Source organism: Salminus brasiliensis, chromosome 10 (assembly GCF_030463535.1).
Source record: "Salminus brasiliensis chromosome 10, fSalBra1.hap2, whole genome shotgun sequence".
In the NCBI taxonomy this organism is placed as follows: Eukaryota; Metazoa; Chordata; class Actinopteri; order Characiformes; family Bryconidae; genus Salminus; species Salminus brasiliensis.
The window spans coordinates 31,492,129-31,511,788 of record NC_132887.1 but is presented as its reverse complement, the minus strand read 5'-3'; the positions used below and the strand labels follow the sequence as shown (position 1 = coordinate 31,511,788).

At 39.1% G+C, this 19,660-nt stretch overlaps 1 protein-coding gene across 1 annotated transcript in view; it reads right to left on the bottom strand.

Moving 5' to 3' along the window:
- Positions 1–19,660, bottom strand: part of scfd1 (sec1 family domain containing 1) — a 292,319-nt gene that overhangs the window by 189,333 nt on the left and 83,326 nt on the right. The gene's annotated exons all lie outside the window — the stretch shown is intronic.

The window sequence follows — 19,660 nt, the reverse complement described above, 5'->3', positions numbered from 1 at the left end:
CACATAAGAGCATCATGAATGACTTTGTTTGCAACTCTACCACAAAACTGAGGAACATTTGAGTAAAGACCCTGAGATGTGTTGATGTAGCGCAGTTTGCCATTGAGTGAGAATGATGGAATGTGCCTCATACCAAGGTGCTCATCTCCACTGGCCATCTAGTCAGTCTACACTTGCTGGACGAGGCTGATTGAAGCTGGCGTTGTTTGGAATGTTTTGTTCAAGGCAGGCGGTCTCATTCAGGCAGCCCCTCGGTCGGCAGATGGCGCTCCACACTTATGAAGCTCAGTGTGAACTGACTCAGCGTGGCCAGCAGAACCGTGTGGACGGAGCTGTTTTAGTGTTCCGCCATAAAGAAACTATAAAAATAGCAGAATACAACAGATTGAGGGTTCAAAGCAGCGAAAGTCTTTTTTTATGTTTAAAAACGTTTTATTATAAATATATATTTTTTACATTTTGGAACTACAGATGAGAGATGATGAAATGTCCAGAACCCCGTTTAAAAGTGATCAATCTCAGGAGCTTCTCTCTGAACCTGCTGACCTGCTCTACAGTTTCTGAATGAGGAACGGCCTCAGAGCTCGTTTACGACATGCTGTACAGACCCCCTTTACTTCATCACCACTCACCGACTTTCACCTGCTTTACTTGTGTTAGCTAGCCTACTTTGTCCATCAACACACGCACACACACACTGGCTACACACACACACCTGTCAAAACAACACAAAGTTGAGCGCGCGGCGCTCGGGGACACATCATGACACTCAGCATCATGAAAGGGAAGAAATGGGGGCCTTGAGCGAAGTCTTTTCTTCCCGGGTTCCTCATTTTACACCGTTTGAGTTGCAATCATTCAAACCTGCAGCTCCCAGCAAAGCGGCCTGTCTGAATCATGCCATCAGCCGCGACAAACCCGAGCAGATGACGACCAGCAAATATTCAGCCTGAAAGAAACGGGGGGATCTTCTACAGATGGACTGTCTGTCGAGTTACCCACGCTATGAGTAGGAACCTTTTTTTTTTGTCTTCATTGAAATTCTCTGGTTGAAACTCCACCCCATCGCGCGCACACACACACACACACACACACACACACACACGCAAATACAAATACACGCATTCAAACGGGAGGCATCTGGCTGTATAACCTACTGACATATATAAAGACATTTTATTTACCTGAATAATAATAATGATAATAATAATAATAATAATACAAATGATGATAAAATAATAACAATAATGCACACTGTGCATTTTTGAGTGATTAAAAAACAATTACATATACAATATATATATATATAATATATATATAATTATTAAATATTATATATTTATTCATTATTATAGTTTATTATTACATCGTGCGATAAAGTGGCTGTAAGTCGGTTTAGACATAATTAAATTAAAAATTGAACATTGGCCCATGGAAAAAAACTGCCATCGCCGAATCGCGCAAAATCGTAGTTGTAGTTAATCGGGTTGACGGTTTTGAAAAATGAAAAAGCTTCTCGTTGATAATAATTACTCTGATTGACGGGAAGTTACAGATATTTTAAATAATCAAAATGTCAGTTTTCTCTAAAACAATCACTAAGACAAAAGATAAGTTTGTCTTAATTAATCTTTCAATATTAGTTTTCTTGTTCAAACGCGAACGAAACCCCTGAGGTGAGAGCAGAGCGCCGCTCCCTGCAGCAGGTGGGGGTCGCGGGTGGTGGGGGGCTGCTGCTGTCTTACTGTACAGTTTCAGACAAATCTGAGCTTCTTCAGCCCCCAAAACAAATCCATACAAACACAAACAGCTTAAAGACGAGTTAAGCGGCGAGCTGCCACTCCACAGCAGGGCTGGTGTGAACATGTTCACTGGGACAAAATTCAGGCAGAGCTGGAAACACTAAACTGACACAATCCGTAGATTAGCACACGATTAGGAGAAGCCGTGTGTTATGTATGAGTTTATACAATTTCATTACATTACTTTTTGCTTGGCGGTTTATTAATTATATTTCTTTAATCTGCGTGTCTGATATTTATTTCTAAATAAATGTATTTATTTCTTTTATTTATATATTATATATTTGTGTGTGTATAGATAGATAGATAACTGTTGGTGTACATATTTTAATGTGATATGTATGGTATGTATGTGTGTGTTCAGTACTCTTCGCTCGCTTGTCTATGTTGATCCAGAACCGCTGTGTTTTATTCGGAGGACTGGGTGCTGGGTGAATTCTGTGTAAATGAGGATTGACACCTCTGTCCGTCAGCAGCCGCTCTGGTGATGAAGAAGCAGGTTGGGCTCTGAAAGCTGTTCACTCTCTTACCTGCTGATCGTCTGCGCTCAGCGTTTCACCAACAAACAAACAAACCTGCTTCACTTTCACACAGTCGGAACAATCTGAACGTCTCCGGTTCCGCGTCTCGAAACACCTTCCCGAACCTGCCGACGGCTTTAAGATCAGTCTGAGACTGGAGATTTCCTTCAGTTAACATTTCACATGAGTAGATGTGTAATCTGCCGCCACCTTTCATGAGTCTTTCAATCAGGGAAACTGCTGTATTTCATATGATGTATTTCAATTTTAATGGCTTATAACATTGTTTGAATTTTAGTACAGTTTCCCCTCATTTTCACAGACTGTGTTTGTCGTACGTCTTTACGCCCTTAATGAGAGTAGAGTTTACTGCTTGGCTTTGCTAAACGACCCCTCGAGTCGTGAGGACACGGGTTTCTAACACGCAGGAGCAGCTTGGCGTTAAGAGGCGGTATGTGTTGGTCTCTACCCGTATTCCGACAAGCCCCGCCCCCCGACACCGGGGCCCATCCCGGACTGCTTGTGGTATGAACTACTAGCCAATCCCAGCACTGGAGGCGTGTCGTCGCCAGCCAATGACAACGCAGGAGTCGTGGTCCGTCGAACCAATTGCAGCTCAGCAGGCGAAACTCGGCCGAAAACGGGTGGGGAAAGCGTCGAGAGTCTGGCAGGTCTGGGTGTTAAGACGGAGCACCTGCAGCGTGTAGCCGAACATCTACTGACACACACTCAAAACAAGCAGCGGCAGTGTTCAGGTTGCTGTTGAGGCGTGACGAAAACAGCAGCAAAACGTAATCAAGGCAGACCACCAGTTTATATTTCAGACTCAGTTACTGGGGGTAGTTAACCAACCAACACACTGAGATCAGTTATTTATAATTTAGCGTATGTATACTTATTTACATATTTATAACACTGGCATAAATATTTACAAAATATTTTATTGCAATACCAATTTTACCAGAAACTGCTTAAACCAAAAATCAAGAGTTTAATCAGTACCCCAGTTTCATTATGCACTTGAGTATGCACAATGGCTTGTTTTAGGTGTGTGTTTACATTTTTACATTATTGGCATTAAGCTAATCCTCCTATCCAGAGCGAATTTCAGAATTTTCAGAAGTCCTCATCGAGTCCAAAGATACCTCTAAGCTTCAATAGTATTAAATAAAAAATGCAGTACAGACACAAAAGATGTACAATACCCAACAGCTAGATACAACACTGTACTCTTGCTCAGAAAAATATGAATGTCATAGAAATCAGACATTTACCTGCAATATATATACCATAAACATAACATTATATATATAATATATGACACGTAAATTCTATGACATGTATATATATATATTGTGATAAACCCTGGGGGAGGGGGGTCACTGGACCGCAGGTAGGGTAATCTGAGCGGCCATTGCACGCCTTTGTCAATGACAGAGAAGAAGGTAGAGAAAATGCTGATAATGATAATTATTACAATGATGATTCCAAGCAATGTATGTGGCCCAGGCTCTACTGTCGACTCCGGACACCTTAGAGTGTACCTAAGCTTAATACCTAATGTGTTGTGAGGGCTGTTAAACATGCTCAGAAGCGGGGCTGAATGAGCCCTAGCCCCATTAGCCTGTTCATGGTGATCCTGTGGAACAGGGGGAGGGGTAATGCGGTAGTAGAAGTCCCTTTCTGTGTTTGAACTCTACACATTCCTTCACACCCTCAGCCCATTGGTCACTGAGTCACTCCACCGAGCAGCAGTGAGCTGTTCATGTATGCTATATATGCTAACTTTTGGATTTTCACCATTTTAGTAGCTGCCATCTCAGAGGTAACAACTTAAACTTAAGAAAATATGTTTGTGCTCTCCTCGTTTAGCCCACGGAGGAAGCCGCTCAAGTTCACAAATTGGACTAGCTAAATATTGTGATAACCTTTTCCATCCTAATTTGTGGTGCAGCCCCACACATATGCTAGGATCAACATCAATTACCATGCAACATTTCAAGTGCACGGTTCACAAAATGTCAGGGAGTTGTAGTTGAAGTGAATGTAGGGTCCTCACTTTTGGGAGGTTTTTGGGTGGGGGGTGGGGGGGCACATTTCCTAACAACAAAGCATGAAGGGCAAGATTCTCAGCTAACCCACTTGTGCCACTCTGCTAAAACCACATATTACTGTTCTCAGTGCCCGTAACAGCTTACTGAACAGTCAGCCAGCCTCCAGGGTTCCTCTTGCCGAAGTTTGAGCTGGCCACTGATTCTGTTCCAAATCTGTTTACACTCCTGTGCTTTTGTTGGTTATCGCAGGCGGAGCTGTTTGGGCAACAATGCAACTAAGAGGCTCACAGACTTTCAGCACTGGTGGCTCTCTCGGCTGTGTGAAGCTTCTTGTCTGGCTTAAGGGTGGACAAGGAAATCCAAAAATGCTCCTTTCTTATTCTTCCTTAATTAGGTCATTCTGGGTCACAAGTTGTTGCTGCTTGAACTGCTGAGGAGCCCCTCTATAAATTCTGGCACTGGACTTGACTTGCACGCAAAGGGGCTTGAAGCAGAAGTGGAAGGTTGCTTGGGTCCACTTCCACCCTGTGACCCCCACTCCTCCCTTATTCCCCCATATGGACCCCTCCCCCTCGCCCAAAACCAGTGGATGGCAGACAGGGTATGAGATGGCAGATAGGGTACACTCTGCTGGAGGGGGCGAGAATGTGTGTGTGTGGATTCTCCGCATGTTTTCCTGTTATGTGCTGGAGATTAGTGGGATTACAAGCTTGGCAGAGGGTGGCAGTGCGGAGATTAGGAGCCTTCCTCCACACAGCAGGGCAATTTTTAGTGGAGCTTCAGTGAGCACCCCGTCAGCGCACACTCAGAGCAAGACACAGATATTTCAGTTATGCAATTAGAAAGTGAGTGAGCTGCCACTCCTGAGCACGTCGCTGTCGGATGCTGAATTGTTGCTGGAAACTCTAGGCTGCTTAAGTACAGTAGTTTAGTCCCTTGCACGCTACATGTATCTAGGTCACCCATTGCTGACCTTGCACTTCCGCCCCTGCTTTAAAGGGGCGCACTGGCCAACATAATAATAATAAAAAAGAACCATTTTTGACATGTATTGTAAACACAGCTCATAAGTTCCAGTGGTGCCACAGTAATCTCAATAAAGAGATTTCCTCATTTATACAGACTGGGAAAACTTCTTATGATGTATCTTGAATGGAGGAGGAATCAAATTTCATTGGGGCTATGGTTTCTTTATTATTTGTGGAAACACAGACACACGTACACACCCTTTTTGACACTACATACTTTAAAAGTTTCTTTAATAAATTTAATACACTGTATTTTGTAAGATCATAAAGATACACTTTTAAACCAGGAAAAGAACCATTTACACATTTAAATAGTGTGATTAGGTCTTATGCTTCTGAATATAACAATATATTATATATTTTACGTGTAACTATAAATAACATTATATAACATATTCAGTTTGTAACTACGTATAACAGTATATAACAGTATATAACATTCTTTATGTAGCTACATATAACAGTATATGATATATCCTTTATGTAACTATATATATATATCATCAACTATATATATATATAATATACTTTACATGAAACTACATTTAACAGTATATAACATTCTTTATGTAACTATATATAATTTATTCAATTTGTAACTATATATAACAATATATAATATTCTATATGTAACTACGTATAACCATATATAATATATTCTTTATGTAACTATATATAACAGTATATAATATATTCTATATGTAACAATATGAGTATATAATATATTCGATATGCAACTATATATATATATATATATATATATATATATATATAACATTCCTCATGTAACTATAAATAACAGTATATAATATATTTTATATGTTACTATAAATGACATTATATAACATTCTATTTGTAACTATATATAACAACTATATATCTATACATGTACGTATATTTAACAGTAAATAATATATTATATATGTAACTATAAATAACAATACATAATGCCTTCTATATGTAACTACATATAACAGTGTAAAATATCTTCTATATATATATATATATATATATATATATATATATATATAACAGTCACTAAGTAAACCCTGAAGAATCACATTTTTGTAAGTCATACCTCTTAAATCTCACATTGTGAAGATGTTTTTTAATTTGCTGATTGAATACTATTAAATAATCATTTTTACTTTTTACATTTGGTATTTACATTGACATTTGATTTCTTACTGAAGGTACACAGTAAAAGTACAGTATCCTTTCCATAGAAGCCTGTGTTTTTATCTGCTAAAGCATATCCTAAAAGTCATGCTAAAATACACACATGTCTAACAAAGAATCCAAACTGTAGTGGCAAGCAGTCAGAGTAAACCTGTTTCCATCAAACTCGATCCTTCATAGCCTCTTTCAGTAACAAAACCAAGCTAGCACACAACATTAGCTCTATTATGTTGGGTAATTCAGGCACATGCCCTTACAGGTACACCACACAGCAAACACAATCTTGATGTGTCCCCATGAAACAGATCACAAGATCAGGACATGAACATATCCTTGTATCCAGCAGATGATTAGCCACTGCCTTTTGTGGTTATTGTAGTGAGTTGGCAGAAGCAAAGGTGCTATAAGTAGATATTCATTTTTATCTAAGTGTGTGCAGTCTTTATGTAACGACAGACAGATATTCAGCCCCCCCATGTCAATTTAATATCAGAGTTCAGGGTCTAAAACTCTATTCCCCCCCACCCCCACCCCGCACTTAAAAGAGTGTCCTGGCTTCTGAAGGAAGTGTTTCATTGCTATCTTCTTCTCAGCACAATTTTCTCAGTGCCCTATTGTTTTGTCACTCACTGTCCACGGCTAAAATAACGTACCTGACAGCAATCCAACCACTCAGACAAAGGAGAGAAAAATATGTTCTAACTACAAAAAGCTCCCACAGCGCTACTGAGTTTTACCTCCCTAAACCCAGCAACCTGCTCCAACCTGGCCCATGTTAATTTCCCAATGCGGAGGCATCCGTTTAGAAACTGCACTCTTAATGGACAACATGTTTATCAAATAAGCATCTTTTGCCTCAAAGGCTTTTGCTGTTTTTGAGCTGTTTGCAATCAAGCTTTATATCACAGCACATGACATGCAGGTTATCTACAGACATTCATGTGAAATGTAAAATGCTGAACAGTGTTCAGGATCAGGGTCAGGGTAAGGGTTAGATTAGAGTGAAGTTTGGGTGTGATGTAAGTTAGGTATACCTGTTCCCCCTTTTTTACACTGTAGTGAAGGTAAACAGGGTATTGAAAAACCAGGGTGGGAATGCAATAGCGAAAGCACATTAATTAATACACTTGATTCAAAGGTGTAGCTTCGCGATTTTCACATGGATAAAAAATAAAAGCACATCCACACAAAATTGCCCAAAGTTAAGTCAGCTGAAAGACAAACTGCATCTGTGTAAAGTGATTTACACTTTTAAATGAAGCGACTTGATGCAATTCCAGTGTACCAGACAGCATGCTAGAGGAAACAGTCTTCAATTTTCTCCTAAAATGCTTTCCGAACTTAAAAAGCCTATTTACACTGTTTTTGTTTACTTAACACATGTAAATGCGAATCTTTACACTCTAAAAATGCTGGTTTATTTTTCTACCCAAACGCTAAGCTCTCTCTGGATCACTCCTTTACCCAGTAAGGGTACATAAAGTGAAGGCCTACCTAAGTAGGCAGAGGACAAGGACAAAGAGGAGCTCTGGAAATGGCACATTTTAAAGGTACGTGATTTTTCATAATTAATGATGAACAAATGATCCGAAAATAAAACCAATGCTGAATTTCATTTATTTAGGTTACATGTTATCTATGGTGCACGTTAGCTAGTTGCTTACCTACCTATCTAGCTAACGTTAGTAACACTGACTAATTTAGCTCTAGTGGCTTCACTGAAACTGAAACTCTTCAAGCGAGAGAAGAGAAATTTCCCCCATTTTCCACAAAAATGAACACATTCTAGTTTATACTACTAGGCAAAGCTTTTTTAAGGAAACTGAAATGACTTTAGCTTCTTATACTCCAGCTTTAGGTCGACATGTCTCAGTCCACCTTAAATGGCGCAGCAGCTCCACATGTTTAAGGTGGAACGGACTATTCTCACAGGCGCTGGCGAGTACGATGACAACATGAGAGTAAACTAAGTAGCTAAGAAGCACGTGTTTAGGGAGAGATTTCCGAGAGAAAATTAAAAGATAGATTTTTCTTAACCTAAGACAGACCAGACTAAACTTATCTGCAGTGTTATGGGCACTGCACATTTCCCCCTTTTTTTTGTCTTCTTCGTTTTGATTTTCAGTGCTGTATTTTGCCAACTCCGCAGGCTTTCGGGTAACTGGTGAACTCTTATACATAAATGACATCATAAATTAAATGATAAGTCGAAAACAAATGTAAAGAAAATGTCTCAAATGAATGAAAACAAAAACAGTAGCAGTGATATAAGTAATGCTAGTCATGTAAAATAGAATTGTTGTTATATTATAAAATAATTATTATAATTATATTATCATTTGTATTTATTATCATAATTGCTATAATATGCGGTCCTAAGTGGTTGATATGCTGTTTGATAAACAGTTACTATGGTAATCCCGGTTCTAAAGTGTCCCAGGTTTCTGCAAGGTGTTGCCAGGCGTTTGCTAGAGTGTTGCTGGGTAGTTATTATTATTATTATTATTATTATTATACAATATCAACGGTGCCAGTGGGACTAGGTACGGCCCGTGGAGGCCAGTGTGGCTCTTCAGTTATGAAGCTGGTTAAGTGATCGTTCTGTTCTGTGAAGTGACGTGAAGTGAGGGGAGTGGGTCAGGAAGCCAGACCTCACTTGTAAAGCCTCCTGGAGGTGTCGTGGGCTTAATTCAGCAAAACACTGACAAAGGGAGGTGCCCACCTGATGACCCCTGTGAAGAGCTTGCAGGGTAGGAGGTGATTAGAATATGGGTGAAGGAAACGGGCTGGGCCCTGTGTATAACCCTAATTAATAGCTGCAGGATTTTGTCATTTTCCTGTATAGTATTTCCACATAGATCGGTGAAATACACTGATCAACTGATCAATTAACCCAGCTTGTGCAAATAACTGGCAGTGTAAAATAATCAGCCTGTGTTCTGCCCAGTATTCACCCATCACACACACTGTAAGAGGATCTTAGGGAAATAAATAAAATACGATTAACGTATAAGGTATGAACCATATAGTGTTTACAAGTATTACTTTAGAACTCATATTAGTACAGAGGCATCTTATCCGTTTATGTATTTATTTATTAATTTATTATTCCGGATCCGCGAAAGTGCGTCCAGTGTGGATCGCCCCTGTGCGCCCTAATGAAGTGGATGTGTGTCATCTGATTGGCTGCATTAGGGCTCGTGCAGGTGTCTCCGTGTTTTAATAGGAGAATATGAAGAGTAACGGCACGCGCTCGGCCTCGAGCTCCAGTTCACGCGGTGTCGGGCTCGAGCGCGGCCCTTGCTGCCGTCACCATGGCGACCGTAATGATTTCCAAGACGGGAAAGAAGAGAATTAGAGTGAGGCTTTAATAAGAGCGCTTATGATAAACCAATGTTCTCAGGGCCGAAGAGAGGAGACTTCTTAGTGTCCTCAGATTTGAACGTCATTTCAATGGAAGGGAGAAGAAAAGAGCTAACTGCCCATTAGCGAGCCCCTCCGAGGATAGCTCCAATTGATAGGGACAGGATATAATGAAGTTCGCTGATTTGTTTTTTCCTCTGCTTCTTCTTTTTCTTCTTCTTCTGCACCTTCTTCAACTCTCTGTTTTTTCTCTGGTCGTAGCCATAGGCCTAAGGATATTACAACTGGGGCCTGTTCTTACGATCGGACTTTTTGTTGTGCATAATAATTATTAAGTTAGGTAGCTATAGGGACACTGTAAAAAATGCTGTAAAAAACGAGACGATAATACTTTTTATCCTATTATTCTTAGAAAAGTGCCTCTCTACTGTAAAATTAATTTTACATTTTACCAATACATTTTTGGCTGTAAATGAACAGCCAATTTTAACAGTACTATCCCATTAGTCTGAAAAGCAGCTCATTGTAAGGACCACGTGATTTGGAGAGGCGGCAGTAGTCTCAGTTAGCAAGAAAGAGCAGGTGCCTCGAGTATAAACCATTTTCATCCACGTTATCATTTAAATGATTTGTTTTATTTTGTTTCTAAGATTATATACATTTCATTTGTATCATTTTTAAGATTAGTTAAGTTATTTATTTTCTGGTGTTTTAGCACACTCTACTCAACTAGCTGTTGAAGACAGGACTGTGTTAGAGCTGAGTTTATGCAGTTTATGGAAACTCGAATTACAGTTTTGTTTGAGAAAATGTTTGTCAGAAGCAATGTTTCTGAAGTCAACTGTGTTATTTTAAATGACATTTATTGACATTTTATTATAAGTTAAGCTACAATTAGCCTGTATTTACAGATACAGATAGTCCCATAACAACGGCCTTCCCCAATATCGGCAACTTGTGGGCCATTTGTGTATTGGTGGTCCCAACTTAATCACCTTATTACTCGGACCCCGTTACGGAACAGGAAAAGTGGTTATTTTCACAATTTCTATATAAAAACCGTAAAGCACTGTTTTCTTATAGATTGGCATAACTACGTTGGGAAATATGTGACCACAGTACAATATATCACTTCAAACACAGTTACACTCTCCCACTTCCCTCTCTCTCCCAGCCCTCCCCCCTCCCCCCAGCCATAATGCTGATATATCCACCCATTTGATGCAAAAAAACTCTGTGGTTGCTATTGCTAATTCTGAGCCTAGTCTGTATTTTAGATCTGTGCTGTGTGTTTTTTTTTTATTATTACGGATGTGCATTTTCCACCCCTGCCTGTCTAAGTGTTTACCCCTGCCTGCCTTTATAACAGTTATAAAAACCCTAATCAAGCCACTCTGCACGTGCAGCCTGCCTCAACTTCTTCATAACAGTTTATAATTAGAAACACTTGACTTTATGTAATTTATTAACAGTCATTTATCAAGTTATTTTCAGAAATAATGTAACATTTTACTTTAATAACTGATGATACCTGTCTGTGCCACAATATGATAGAAAATCTAAAGATTGAAAGAATACCAGTTGTTTGAACTTTGGCTGCTTTACTGTTTTAACAATACCCTGTACATTTATACATTGTCTAAAACAGCATTTTACTGTACATTTTGCAGCAGTAAGATACTGTGATAACTTCCTGGCAACCCTGATGCCAGTTCTTTACCGTCTCCTAGAGTATTTTTTTTACAGTGTAGGATAATCTGATAAAATCAGAATACTATTGGAAATTTAGAACCAGGTCAGAAAATCATGTTCCCCATAACAATCTACAGGTAAGATATGTTGTTATCCCAGATCACAGCCTAATTCAGCATATCAGATTTGACACTTTTAGAACACTTCAATACAACTTTAAGCTGAGGGCCTGTAAAACCTTAAAAAAGATTAAAATAAATTTATATAAATAAAACACTATCTAAATAAACATTAATATGCTAATTTCTATTTCAAAGCACATTGAAATTTATTAGAAAAAAAGGGAGGTGGGTGGTTCATGACATTCTGACATTTGTGACAAGGTGTGGGAACGACTGCCCCCCCCTCCCTTCGTAACCCATCATGATAACATGCAGATGTTCTCCACGATGTCCTGCTTGACGGACAGGGTTTCTATTTCTGAAAAAGAAAGCTCGCACACTGTCATCTCTCCCTGATGCCTCTTTCTGTGTGTTTTGATAGGTTTTTATACGTTGCAGTGCTCCTCTGCCAGAGGGAATGACTGGCTGTACATACTTTGGTATTACCAAAGGTCAGGGCTGGGTGGGTGGGGGTGGGGATGGCAAGCAGAAAAACGGTCATGTAGCAAGCAGGAAAGGTTAATTGAAAGGGAGAACTTATTTTTGGTTTGGAAATATCACTGCTGTACATAGACAGCAACTTTAATTGTCTTTGCCTTCTTGGCTCAGGCTCACAAGGTTGTCACGCCGATCTAGGATGCTCTTGTCTCTTGGGAGCCCAGCCTGTGACCAGGTGTCCCTTCAAAAAGAGCGCTCAATACCTTCACGCACTTTTCTTTTCCTAGCTGAATTTGTGGCAACCTGAGCAACGCTCCCCCTTAATGGAGGTGTCAAGCACTCGCCGGGAGGGGGAGGAGAGAGAGGGGAGCAAAGTTTATCTTCCCCCTCAATGGCCGTGAAAGCAGCTGAAGATGAAAGGTGCTATTTGGTTAGGTGAACAAACCGTGGCCTGAATAGAGCACTCTCCTCTGCTATGTCCCACCCTAATGGGGAATCTGGGCTCTCTCATGCTTCACACATGCATACAGTAAGTAGGCACTGAATGAGCCAAAACAGCTAGCTTTCTCCTAAAATAAGATTGTCTGGTTCAAGTTACAACCCTGGGAAGTACATCAAATGCAAGGGCTATAAAGGTACAAATCACATGCTGTTTTAGCAAAAATGGACTATTGAGTATTTCTAAGACTATGTATTGGCAATGGTATTTTTAAAAGGTATTCAGAATCTTATCTTATTGTTTAATTTCATAAAAATAATTTTGTTCATTATGGTATTTATGAACTGAGCTGGTGAAAGTCTTCTGTTATGCTCCAAAAAGTTTGCCTACTCATCAGATCACTTTTTGCAGTTTTATAATTTACTTATAATCCACTAAGTTATTAATTATCTGAAAACTTACAATAGTTAATGGCAACCATCATTAAAACAGTTTCCCTTACATTCTCCATGTTAACCATGCAAGCGTGAGGTACAACCTACAAAGTAGTAGAGCATTTTTTTGTGGTAAGTTCCAAGACCATTTCACTAAATGATACTGAACAGGTTCTAGGTAATAATTAGGTAAGTGTGTGGTTCACACTCCACAGTGCTGTGTAATTCTGGTGGGTAAAATAGGGATAAGTGCCAACACAATCAAACTAAACTACGCTGAAATTCCAAACAGGTTCTAGATATTCAGCTAATAGAGGAAATAAACATGGCCAGAGTCACTGTGGTCATGCCCACTGAGTGACATAGTTAGCGTTCAGTGTGAATGCTACTAACACAATAATGGGAAAGAACTGCTGTGAAATTGACTGTACAAACAGATTCAGCAGGAATTCAGAGCTATCATTTTATAGAGTGCTGAAATCTTTAGAAAAGAGAAGCAAATGGATTGCGCTCTGAAAACAGGTGGGAAACTAATAAGCCCACCATAGTTGTGAATTTAACAACATGCTAAGTTCAAGTAAAAGGCAGAACAAGCAACTCTGGATGAACCAGTCTACTAAATTAGCCTGAAAGCAGTTGAAAACACCTAGGACCATTCAGTTGACTCTGTTCTGTTAGTTATGAGGTATATGTGATTCAAGCCTCAGGCAGCAGAACGTTTTACATACACAACGTTATCCATGGACAATTGGTTGTTTGGTCATTTGTTTGGAATCACTGTCAAGACCACACTGCCTTAACTTATAATTGATTGTTTCATTCCCAGTTTGAGCACTTTCTCTAATAAACATCCATGGTGCAGAATATTTTGCCACTCAGTCTGATAAAAGGGGCTGTGTTCCAGCAGAAATGTGATGTTATTGCATACCCTCTATAAAGGACATAGCGAAATATTTCATCAATATATAATCATTTGGAGTGACAGGGTGGTAACCATTGACATATTCACAGAAATGTTTCTTGGAGCAGGAAAGTAAATCTGAAAAACAGTAAATGGTAAAGTTTTCCTTTACAGCCCAGAAGTTTGGTTTCTAGGCAGTAGACAAATTCTTACTGGATATGACCCCATATAACTATAATACTTTGAGGTGTTTCCAGCTTATCTTGTACCTAAACATGTGACAATGGAATTTTGTACTAATGACCATGATAATTATCATTTATGAGTTGATTTATTCAGCCTTTTGTTAATGTAATAACCAGAACATGTTTGAAAATGTATTGTAGGTTAGTTCTGTATTACAGTTCTATAATGTATATAATTTGAGCAACTATAATCCATCTTTTATGATATGACTATGCACACATTCTACAGAATTTAGGGCAAAATGCAGAACACATGACAGTGCAAACCATCATCATTTAATGTCAGCATTTCAAATATATCAGAAGCTCTTTTTAGAGACCTTGCAGCTAGTAAAAACTTCAGTGCTGGTGAGGTAAAGTGCCTCATCCTCTTACCCAGAAAATGTAAAACTGCATCATAGACACAAAATTAAAAATACAAGTTGTGATGCACTACTGTACTTTAGTATAAGTTCATTGGCAAGCATGATCATAAATCATAAGAAAAAGACACCAGATTAGCTGGATTAGGATTCTCTTCCACTACGAAGGCGTAGAGGCTGTATTTTGTACCGTATATAAAAAGAAGATGCAAACACTAGCAAATATTAAGGTAGATACTTTTCTTGCCACACTGCCAAAGCAAAAGTAGCCTGGACTGTTTATATAAAACACATTCTTTTTCCGCCAAGTGTCACAAATAGTTTGCATCGTTGACATTCGTCTTGGCATAAAGACTCTCATTAGAAAGTCACATGAAGTGAGCCTCAGCGGTTCCCGCTCCAAGTGCTCTAAGCAGTGTCACATGGTTCAGAGAGATCTGCTGTTCACGCAGTCTTACTGAGGGGGGGGGGCTTTACCTATGTTTCAACATATCAAACACCTTTTCAACCTGCTGCTGTGACAGCTCCCCTGGCTGGTGCCCGAACCGCAATGACTGCTGCTGTATCTGTGTATAAACAGGATTCTTTGGGAAGTAAATATTTGTTTCTAAGCAGATGTTATTATACACCAGTAACTCGAGCGTTATAAGCATTTATGTACAGTGGAGCTGAAGTGCATTCTACTGATGCTACTGATGCAAAAAGATAGATTGGTGGAAACAGTAAATTGATATGTATATAGATAGATAGATAGATAGACATAGATATAAACATAGATCAATAGATAGACAGACAGATAGATAGACAGATATACAGATAAATAGTCAGATGGGTAGACAGACAGACAGACAGACAGATAGATAGATAGATAGATAGATAGACAGACAGACAGATAGATAGATATAAACATAGATCAGTAGATAGGCAGACAGATATACAGATAAATAGTCAGATGGGTAGACAGATAGCTAGATCAATAGATAGGTAGATTTATATATTTATATTTAGACTTTTATATATCAATGTATTCAATGATTCATTTGATATATATTTTCTCATTTTGAAGATACAAGTTTTTGCTGCAAAATGACAGCTGTACAGGAGAAAGAGAATACCTTCTGAACTTTCAGTGGAAGTGAAAGTAAAGCAATGTTTCATTTAAAATAATTTGGAGCATTTCAGTTGGCATGATAAAAAGTGAAAAGTGGATACAAGGTTTTGTGTGTTTGTGTGACATCAGCAATAAGCTCCATGGACAAAAAACAGTCACCTTGCGTGTAATTTGGTGGTAGTAATTTCAGACAGACAGATGGCATTGTACAACAACGATCAGCCTATAAATACCTGCAGGGTGTGAAGAGACTCATAGATTGAGAGAAGGTGGTACAGTGCAGTGAATGTCTCGTTGGATTTGTGGAAAATTAGTCACAGAGCCAATGTTATTGATTGGCAAAAAGTAGTGATTGCATTTAGGTGTGCCAAAGTCTATAGTGTGAGGGAAGTAGCTGAATTTGCAGTTGTATGAAAGCGCATTGTCATACGGGTCTAAAGGCAGTGGCAAAAATCCCAGTCTACAGGAAAGAATCATCAGAATTGTGGCCAAAAGATAAAACTGACAGACAGGGACTATCGGCGGCTTTCACAGCTTGCGAATAAATATGCAGATCTTTGCAGATTGTTCTTTCAGAGATGTTGTGAAGGACCTGCGTTGACTGACTGCTAGAAGCAATTCTTGCCTGAAAGGGAAGCGATTTTCATTCAAAAGCTGTCCATCAGTTTCATCTTTCAGACATAATTCAGCTGAGAATTTTCTACAAACTGGGATTTGTGCCACTGCTGGTAGACCCGTATGGCCATACGTCTTAATACATCTGCAAATGCAGCTACTTCCTTCCCACTATCTGCTTTGCGGCCCATTTTCCACACATCCAACAAGACATTCGCTGCACTATACCACCTCTTTTCACTCTATGAATGCTGTCACACACCCCATAGGTATTTATAGCAAGATCACCCCTGTGCAATTCCATCTGCAGAAGCCTTAAGTTACCACCACCTTAAACACACAAAGATTGACTGCCTTTTTGCCTGGGGAGTAAACCTGCTTTTAGCACATGAAGTATATGTCTTATAGTTTGGACTGATGAGTGTAGAAATTATCAGTTTAACAGTTTTATAGGATTTTGATGAAAAACATTCCTTTCACACTACACTGTAGCTACATTACACTAAATGTGTGCATGTCTGTTAGAGTTTTACTCTCTCTCACCCTGGCATACAACTAAATACACACACACACACACGCACACACACACACACACAGACACACACAGACACTACTTATGACATTTGACATCTCCTTGACTTGTCATGTCACTTAGTTTCTGACTGTTTACAAATATTCTAATGGCCAGCACTGTCTGGTCCAGCGCTGTTTATATCAGAGATCTAACAACATTAATCTCTACTCATGAAAGGAATCGGAACAGACAGGCTGCCTAGAAGAAAGAGTAAACAAACCCCACGACAGCCTGAGCCTTCACCAAGAGGACAGAAGACAAGAGGTGCCCTTCATCCAGCTCCTCTACCCTGCAGCACTCCATGTACCCACTGTAAGTTAACGAAGCTCTAAATAAATGTAATCATGTGTTTTTCATAAGGTCAGATGTTTGTAGAACTGTGGGGCAGGTTTATAGTTACAAATCCTACATTGTAATAGTATGCTTAATAGTACTTGAACAGGTTGACCTGTTAACACAACCTTAACACAAATCACCATCATGGTTAATATTACAAATACCTGCTACTGAATCAAATCTCTGCTAAATCAAACATTGCTAGTTTTGTAAACTCGTTGTCGCATTAATATAGAAGTAAATTGGTTGTGGCATCTGAACAGCTTCTAATTCGGCTAGCACTAGTGCACAAAACCTACACTCACGTTGAAGCCAGTTGCTAGTTACGTGTGGGGTAGAGGTTCATTGAAGTTCTTTCCCACTAGGTTCACAGTGGAAAGGACACACTGTTTACAGTGTCCTTTCCACTTATATGTATTGGTAAATCTTCCACGCTGGGTCGCTTTCATTCTCAGTAAGTGTGCCTTTATAAGCAGTATTTGTCCTTTCTGTTAATGGTAACATTCTGTTAATAAGATTCTGTACACGTCTCGTTCATAGAAAATATGATAAATTCTTTAAGAGTGGTTATTCTATGACATCACCCCAAAGAACCCTGGTTGGCACATTTATTTGTAAAACCGTACATAGATGGAGCACCTGTCACGTTAAAGTTGCCCTTAGCTGCTCACATTGTTTTAGGTTGTTTTAGGTCGACTTCCTGGATCCAAGAATAGCCATTATACCACATTTCACTCCTGTTTCCATCTATGAATATTTTAGAGCTTGGACCTAGACTTGTGGCTGATTGTTTATTGTTATGCACTCTTTGTCGTTGTTTGTTGTATATGTAATAAGCTGGGTGAGTGTTGATAGCTGCTAACTAGGATTGCTTTAATATTCTATATGTGTGTGTAGTTAACCAAAAAACAGCCGTACTGCATTACCCTTTAAAGATGTTTTACTGAGCCTTTTACTGAGACTTTTATATGTCAGCGACCTCTGCTCTGTATTGTACAGTAAGACTGACAGAGCCAAACTTTGTAGTCTGATTAGAAGGATATATGCTAATGCGATTTTGTGTTTTTGTGACACAATATGGAGGCTAAGGGTAGTTCGCTTGTTTGCTTGTTTACAACATACTACTGTCACTTTTAGTTTGAAAAAAAAATGGGGAAAATTTAATTTTCTATGACAAGGGCCCTTTAAAGAGTGAACCAATAGCAGCAATTTCATTCTACACTTTCTTTTAAATGGCCCTACACATCACATACTTTTTGCATCAATACATTCTGTAAAATTGCAAGTCCAAGACAGGTTGGCTTGGTTACAATATTCAACCCAATACACATACTGTATACCAGAAAGCGTGAAAGAGACAAATGTGAAAAAAACTCTTGCCTCAACGTATTATTTAAAAATGACACCTGCAACTCGATACATACATGCTCATTTTATTAAGAGTAGACCAATAGAAATGGTCAAAATGTACAGTTCATATGTGTTTTAATGGTAGCAATTATGCTCTTGTGGCCTCCCAGCCATGGATGGGTGGACATCCTCAGGGATCGAACCTGCAATCTCCTGATGGCATAGCCAAAGTTTAGATGGCTGATGGCTCGTGAGTTAACTGTGTTAACTGTGGCCTCTTCTAAGCTTCATTCATTATTAGCAAGTATTCATTTCAACTGAACTGTGGTTGGCATGTATTCACTGCACATGCTTCATTGCAAGTGCCAATTTACTTACAATTTTACATTCTATCCTTATGTGATGTTCTCTTTAATCCATTTTCCAATGTCTGCATGACGATTTATGAACACTAAAACCGTGCTTAGTGTGCAGTCTTGATTAGTGTCAGAAGTTTCAGTATAAAGACAACAAAAAGAGGTAGTGCTTTATAACTTGATTGCAGAAGCGTGGGCACAATGATGGTTTGTTTTCTAAAGTATCACTGGAATTTCTAACAGATTGCAGATAAGGGGAGCAGGCACAAACAATACAGCTATAACAACTCAGCAGCACACGTCAGCTTTTAATAGTGAACATTAAAACAACAGAAAGGTCGCCTGACTGAGAAATAGAGCAAATTACACAAAACAAAAGAAAACTTACGTCTATGGTGCTTAATTTATTAACATGATAGCACTGTACCGATACTCATTTCAATGAATAATATTTAGATCTGTGCACTATTCTGCCTCTATATCAATACACCTCTGTTCTAAAACATGGCCAATCCGAGCCTTTCTTGTGTGGCACATTTCAATTTCGAAATGAACTCCAAGGAGGCTGGTATACGTTGCCCTTCTGCTCCATTTGTGTTTGTGTTCCACACCTGACTGTAACTCCATTTTGGAACAAACAGGTATTTACGTTTCACATTAACCTGATGGGCACTGCAGTGTTTGTACCCTGGGAAAGAC